Raw genomic sequence first — 8231 nt, 5'->3', positions numbered from 1 at the left:
TGTGATTTTTTGCAAAATTAATTAATAATGCCCTTATAATTCATCAACAAGGGAAGTTTAGCTGATAATATTTCCCTGATGAGTGTACATAGTGTATATACTATCAGAAAACCATCAAAAAATAGTCTTTTTTTATTATTTTAATCATTTTTCTCGATATTGAGATTTAAAAATGAAGAAATCCAACAAAAAACAATAAAGCTGTGTTTTTTAATGGATTTTCTTAATTATTGGATTTTCAGTTTGCTTTTTTAGCGCATTTTGTTATTTTCTTTGATTTTAAAAAAAAAGGTCAAAAATCAATAATAAATAGCAAAGGAGCTCAGATGGAAAAACTGAAGACATGGTGGTGATCAGAAAGTCAAGGTGAACAAGCAAAAAAAATTTCAATTAAATTGAAAGATGAAAGTGGGAAGCCTAAATTAGGCGACTAGACCTACTTTTGCAAAATTCTTGCAAAATGAGCTACAAGAATCCGATCGTGGAAATTTTTGACTCTAACATAGATTTCATGGTCTAGTAGGACTAACGGGGGAACCTGGAGAAAAATGGTTTGGGAAGTTCGGGTATAGATATCCCAGGTAGGCTAAAACCACCTCATTTCCACTTGTTACCTTTGGAGAGAGAGCTTTTCGACCTCTTTTGCGCGTCTTTTTCTTTGGAGTCTACAGGCACTTGTTTTCAGTGCTGTCTGACACGAGACATGAGGGGCAAATTCTTTACTCATTAATGATCCATTTTGTACGGCCGGTAGCTAGTCTAAACTAGAATCCGAGCAGTGCATGAAGACCTACGATCAAAAACTGACCATAGCGGCCTATCAACTCAACCAAATCCGATGGGATTTGAATGGTAGTATGTCCTAACATAATAGAACCCTTCTATATCATTAGTTGACCATTGAGCAAGGGTTGAGGGGGTCCCAAGTAGAAAAGCTAGGTTTTTGACAGATGACAGAATTCGGTTATGATTCCATAGACAGCTTGCCTACGAGGTTTATATACAATGTATATGATTGGTTTCGTGAAATCAATCAAGCAAAGCCCTCGAAAAGCAGAAAATGGCTTGAAGGCTACAAAGCGTTAAATTTGACATATGAGATCAAACGGACTCCAAATGAGCCATAATTGGATGAGTTGCTTCACGACTATGTTGCGGACAAGTCCAAAGCCTCAAAAGTGACTGACCAACTCAACAGGCAGTGTAGTCACAAAAATTGGTGATTTCACAGTCGACAAAGCACAAAGTGACGCCGGCAAGACCAAAATTTACCAAATTCAATTTAGGACTTGTTTTAGGTGTATAGAATGTGTTCAGGTCAAAATTTTTAAGTTTTGCATGAAAAATGTGACTGCTGTAAATAATCGTGATTATTTTCTTTTGCACTTTTTTACTTGAAAGTTGCATCATCACCTCACATATCATTTGTACACACCTAATTCAAGTATGAGCCAAAATGATCACATATAACTAGGAAAATTGTGAAAAAATGCAAAGAAGTCTTTGCAAGCCAATTTCTGAGTTATGGATCACATTTCTTGATCCAAATCACCTCATATCCCATATACAAAGTCTATACAATGCTTAGAACCAAGTTGTGCCAAAAAATGTTGATTTTGGTAGAAAAGCGATTATTTACTTTCATGCCAAAATGGAGGAATTTTGCTATTTTTCCATCATACATCCAAAGTACATGATGTGCTAAGCCCACTAGCCAAGTTTGAATAAATTTGGAGCTCAAAATCTCAAATTTCCTTTATATCTACTGTTTCAGAGACCTAAAGCCAAAATCTGGTACCATTTTCATCCTATGCATCCAAATGAGCCCATATTTCACTCAGAGTATCTATTTGGTATATACTTCAAGCCTGTAATGCCAAATTTGCAAAAAGTTGAAAAATTTACTCAGCTTTAAATAATCGTGATTATTTACTTTTGTTGCAATTTTTTGTTTGGACTTTATAATTTTGTTCCTTACATGTTTTTATGCATCTATGCTTGTTCAAAAATTGATTTGAAGCAAATTGGACCAAATTGTCAGCATTTCAGACTAAAGGACATGTCAGAGGAAAATCTGTCAAATCTGCTAACTTTGACACTCTATTCATTGAACAGGAGCCATGCAAGCAACAGAGAGGGCCAAGAAGAAGCTCAACCAAAAAGAGAAGTTTCAAGAGCTACCAGCATACCAACTAGACCCCGATTCAGTCAAAACCGCCAAGGCAACCTATCTTTCAAGAGAACAGCTTGAAGAGCATAACACCACAGTGTTCATCAAAAGATTCAAGAGCAAAGAGGGACATCAGGTAGAGCTATAACTTCTACCAAAAGAAGTGTATGATGTCGCCGCAAATTCCGAGACCAAAGAAGCCAACCGAAGGCTAGGACTCAGAGATTTCTATGAACGAGAGCTGTGTGGAGTGGACTTCCAAAAAGCTTATGAGCTTTTATCCACAATCAAAGAAGATGGAACCACTCAGATCTCTGACACACAAGGAAATAAGGTTGAAGTTGTGATCACCAAGGAGATAATGGTAGAAGCACTCAGACTGCCAACAGAAGGAATGACAATGAGGGAAAGAGATAGGAAGACGGCCGGAACTTTCACCAAAGAAACCACTGCGGTCACATTTGCAGACCTCATTCACAAACAGGTGGAAGAGCTCGCAAGGTTGTACCACCAGCACTTCCACTTCCTTGCTAAGAGGCCGCAAAAGTATACAACACCAAATCATGCAATTGCCATAACCTTTACGCAAGTCCTCAAATCAACGACCAGGCAACCAATTGGCCACACACAATATGTTTTTTCCACATTGAAAGGGACAAAGAAAGAAGGAAAAATCACATACGTCGGAGCACCAGAGGTTTTGACTAGGATTGCTTACCATGCTATCGGCATGGTTGACAACTTGCCACCTGCCCCAGATCAGAACGCTTGGATAGTGTTAGCACAACCTTCTCCTTGAGCTACAAGATCTACCAAGAGATCCTACAAGTCTGATGAATAATCTGCTGAGAGCTCGCCAGAACGGCACAGCTGTGAAAGATCGGATAATGAGGAAAGGAGGGCGCGGATAGAAGAGATGAAGAGAAAAGCCGTGGCAGCACACCAGGAAGAACCCGTACAAAAGCAAGCCAGGTTTGAACGAGAAAAACACTCTTACCAACGCAGCCACCAAGCACAAGGAAAGGACCCAGAAAAGTGGGTGCCTATTGGGCTTAAAGGACCAAGAACCAAGCATCACACTAGGAAGCAGGCTAAAGATCCCATGGAATCCCTGGAACAAATGTATCAAGAAGCAGAAGCCTTTAAGCCGAGGGAAGCACAAGAACTGGCAAGGAAAGCTAAAGAGGTGATCGGATAGTAAAAGCAAGCAGAGGAAGCCACTGCACAAGGAGAAGCACAACATGCTCAAGGTGACATATCTCTCCGCATCTCTTCTCCTGTTTCTGAACACCATGATCACCCCATGCCGAGCCCACCACCATCACTAGCAATTAGAACCACAGCAACTGAGCCAACAAAAGAAGCAGAGCCTGAACAACAAGAAGCAACGGAATCAGCACACCAAGCAGCTGAATCCACTCAAGAGCAGTAAATAGAGCATGACAAAGAGCCAGAAAGGACAGTTAGTCCACCACCATTAGAGGACAACAAGAAGTTAGAGAAACAAAGAGAACAGGAGGACAAGGGAACACCCTCTACCTCAATACATCAAGAGAAGGCCGAGGCATCCATGAAGCCTCAGGATGACAAAACAGAAGAAGATGAGCCATTGCCACAAGGGCAACAACAACCAACAGTCATGACGCCGCCAAAGGACACACAAGAAGCTACAAAAACATCAAGTCAGCTGGCACAAAACAAAAACTGGCAATCAAACAACGAGGTCATCCTGCAAGTGAATGAATATGCTAAGCAAATGTAGGACATGACTGAACGACTTCGCTCAATAGCACTAAGTCGTAGCACAAGGGCTGAGGAATTAGAGATGGCGATTGACGCACTCCAAGGGGAGTTAGATGACCGACTCAATGTCATCACCGATCTACAAAGGCAAGTGTAGGAGTTGAAAGCGAAAGATGAACAACATTAGCTCGCAAGGGATAAGCAGTAGAAAGAAATAGAGGAGCTTGGTGAGTTGCTGACAAAATTGTCAGATGCATGCAAAGAAAAAGAGGAGCAACTGACAGAAGTTACAACCCTCTCAGTTTAGAAAATTCAGGTACAGTTAGATGTGGCAAATGCTTTTGTACAGTACTCAGAACAAAGAGTAAATGATCAGGCAATATTCTTGCGTCAAATACAAGAGAATCCAGCCATGGCCTCGATCAAAGGAAGAGACGTCTACAAGGCATTAGAGAAGAAGATTAAAGACCTTGAGCTGGAGATAAAATTGGAGCAGTCTCAACGCAGAGACCTGGTTTTAATGCGGGTCCAAAGAAAAGACGAGCTGTTGAAGGAAATAGCTGAACTCAAAAGATTCAACCAGCTATTGAGAGAGGGACGGTCAGAACCACAAGAAGAGGTAGGCACTTCAGAGCAACCTCAGATAGAAATCCCCTTGGTTTCATTTGCTGAGATGGAGACAATGCCAACTGAAGAGCTAAGTGGCGAGGAGGAGTTTCAAGTACACATTACAGAAGCAGACACAGTGCCAATGGTCCAGCTCTCAAAGGCTGAGGAAGATGCACTGAAGGAAAAAATTACACAAGAGGTAGATGAACAATGGAAGACAACAATGGATTGGGAGCTGAGAGTACTTCATTCCGTCAATGTCACACAACTCACTCCCAATCAAATGAATGTGCAATGGCACCAACAATCCCTGCCCTATCCTCTGATTAAAGTTGAGCTGCTATAAGTGAAAGAAAGGCTTTACACTGACATGTAAGTCGAGGGTGCAGATGAAGACCACCCGAAGTGGAGGCTGAGCTGGTTGAACAAGAGTCCAAGGTACTTGATTCTGTTCACAAGAGCACCTGTGGCCCTGCAAAAGGATCCTACTTTCTATCGTGTACCAAGAGTAAGGACCTGGATAGCACATGAGGCACTACTAAAGAAGCGGACAACTTGGCTGAATCACCCCAGATTTCCTGCTCCAAAAAAGGAACCACCGACGGAATAGTACATGGTGAAAACCCTAAAGGGTGCCATGTCATTCTTTAAAAATCTACCAGATTTTTCATGTGCAATGTTATACAAAATCTGCCAAATGCTACTCACCTGCATCGAAGTGTTCCATGAGCCAGAGCAAGCAGGTGCCCCTTGGATGTCATTCCTCGAGGGTAACAAAGGGTTGTGCTATGATCTCAGTGGCCAACCTTTCGAAGAAGTACTCTATGGCTTCTACACCAGGTGTATGTTTTTACCGTCTCACAATATGCTGGCATTTGAAGAAGTGTTCTACACAGGGTTCTTCACTTGGCGAATAAAAATATTTGGGCCAGTGATCAACAACCTAACATCTTTGTAGGGTACTCAGCAGTGGAGCTGAAGAACAAAGTCACCATGCCGTTTTTGCAAGTGCCCAATAAAGAGAGAAAGATCAGATATCAAAAGGCACTCAATGCGCTTAAAGACCCCCTCACCAGCCGTCAATGTGAAGACTACTTCATCCCATAAGCTGTGTCAAGGGATGACACAGGCGAGGAGGGGAGAATGTTAGCAGCAAGCTAACATGGACACCATGGATACCATTTTTTGGAGCTCTCATTTATTATTTTGATAAATCGAGAATATTGTAACTCCTATTTTTTGGATAAACCTTGTAATTGATGATCCAAGGCTACATACTTCTAAATTGTATCAACCTGTCATTGCATATCTTTAGTTAGAGCTCCCAGATAATTAGTTTTGACCACCAAAAACCTTGGCTAAGGTATAAAAACCAATTTTTATAAGTTATTGTTAAGTTTTGGGTAATGAAATACATAGCATGAGCTAACGGGGGTGCTCACTTCTCTCCTTGCACTTCCTATTCCCTCCCCGGTTGTCACATTGCAGTCGTGTTTGTTGCATTGCAACCACAGGTAAGAGCTCTACGCATTGACGTAAACACATCACAGTATTTCGTAGCTTTTGGTGTCGCCGACCCGCGGCCTAATTTCATCATAAGTAGGAATTTGCACTTCAAAATAAAAAACTAAGCATAGGTGGGGTATTGGGGTAGCATTGCTAAGCATTTAGATACATTCTGGGTCGGAAACGACTAGGTCAAAAGTCCATTGTTGTTAATAATTGCGATTTTGGTACTTGACCTAAAGTGGGGTTTGAGACCATAGGCATGTGTGCTTAGGTCTTATAAACTTGTCCTAGAAGTTTTGTTACGTTTGGATGTCATTTGATGCTGTAACGGATGTGATTTGTTTGCCAATGAGCGATTGGCTTTTGGTGATTTCAGTCACTTGAGTGTAGCTTGAGTTAGATGCGAGTTGTTAGTTGTTTTTTGAGAGATTGACAACCTCTTGTAGCCTCCATGTACTAGTCGAGTCAGCTTCATTCCATGGATTGACAATTTAATCGTGGTTCTTGCTAAAATTGCAATAAGATAGGATAGAGAGGTTAGACACACGTCCCACAGCATCACAAGTTTGTTAAAACAACCCTTCAAGTATTACCAAAGTGGCACCAAAACCATTTTTCCTAGAATAAAAACAACATCTGACTCTTCTTCATTAAGATATCCAAACCCCAAGTGTTCACTCCTCTTGACGAGAGTTTATTGCTCCCAGTGTCTTTAGTTGCAGGTTTTGAGCATCAAATATTGATGGCATTTAAAGATCTAGATCCATCAGCAACAACACTTACTTCATGGGATGAATGTAAGTCTCATTATAACATTACGGATGAGATCTACAGATCTCTCTTCACGAATTCTACGCAATGGCTAAATCTCCTGCTACAAAAAGCAAAGGAGAAAAAGACAATTCTTGAGATCACTAGGGGATATGTGCTGTGGATCATTGCACAAAAGAATGGCAGTTCTAGTTTGCAATTCATTTTACCATGGACAATCAAGTGTGCTGGAAAGAATCGGGAAGGCATTGAGTTTCTCTGCAGTGACCCTGCCATGGCCTCTCTTGTTAGGAACAAACAAGGGAGTGCCTAGTTGACAGGCAAGCATCCTGATATTATCCCACAGCCAACTTGGCAGCCCCACAAACTTGGTGGATGTATCCCCTGGAGGGACTCTATTGAATAAAAAACGGGCTCCCATAGTACTCCATAGACCGTAGTGTTGTTAAACAATATGGGACCTTTATCTAGGATCTTTGAAATATTGGACTCGTCCTTGAGTCTTAGTGAGCATAAACCTTTAGCGAGGTACATAGTACTTTCAATTGCTCCTCCATGATCAAGCATTTGTGGTCCCTAAATCCATTGCATCAGCTCGTATCTATTCGAGACTCTCCCACTAAAGCCAAACACAAGTGTAAGCTTTTCTTGTGTGGCTAGTGTAAACTCCACGATATTTTGACATTTTGTAACATTTTTGGGTTATTCGGGGTCTACAGGAGAATTTTGAAAGCATACGCATGTTAATTAGTTGCATTAAGACCGTGTTTTAAGTTTGTTTCAATCAATTTTGATTTTTCTTGAATAAATTTTATGAATAATATTTGAAAACACGTTCGTAGTGAACGTTTTCTTAAACTGTGGCCGTAGTACCAAATTAAACCTTTGATATCCTCTCTATGTTTCCTCTTTAGTAGGAACGTTTGAGTTCAAGACTTTGATGGATAGATTTTTTAGGTCTGTTAGGAGTGTCAAGACTGCTAACATAAATTGACTTCTTATGGCCGATTTTAGTGAGCAAGAAGGAAAAGAGAGAGAAAGGGTTTGCCAACCCGTGTTTAAAAAACGGAGTACAGTTTATGTTAACTGGCCAAAATTGTAAAATTCTAGCTACATTTTTAGTTTGCCTTTGAGGAAAGTGGGAAATTTACTCTAGTTTTAGTGAAATTACCTGTAAAAGCTTTCATTTTTGACCTAAAAATTGAGAGAATTGCAAGTTTGCCCTTATCTTCAACCATTATGGAAAATGTATTTTCTTAGCCCTACTAGTGCCGAGCATATGTAAGAGAAATAGGGAAGGTTGGAGTTGGTACTTGACGCTTTGGATAGGCTTTAAGAGAGAGAAGTCAGTGAGTTTAGCACTTGATTGGATAGATCTTTAAGATCTCGTGGGATTGTACCTACGGACGTTAAACCTTTTTAAGAGGTG

Source organism: Adiantum capillus-veneris, chromosome 20 (assembly GCF_014529385.1).
Source record: "Adiantum capillus-veneris isolate H3 chromosome 20, ASM1452938v2, whole genome shotgun sequence".
NCBI classification, from domain to species: domain Eukaryota; kingdom Viridiplantae; phylum Streptophyta; class Polypodiopsida; order Polypodiales; family Pteridaceae; genus Adiantum; species Adiantum capillus-veneris.
The sequence above is the reverse complement of the archived record's forward strand: the minus strand, read 5'-3'. Positions refer to the sequence as shown.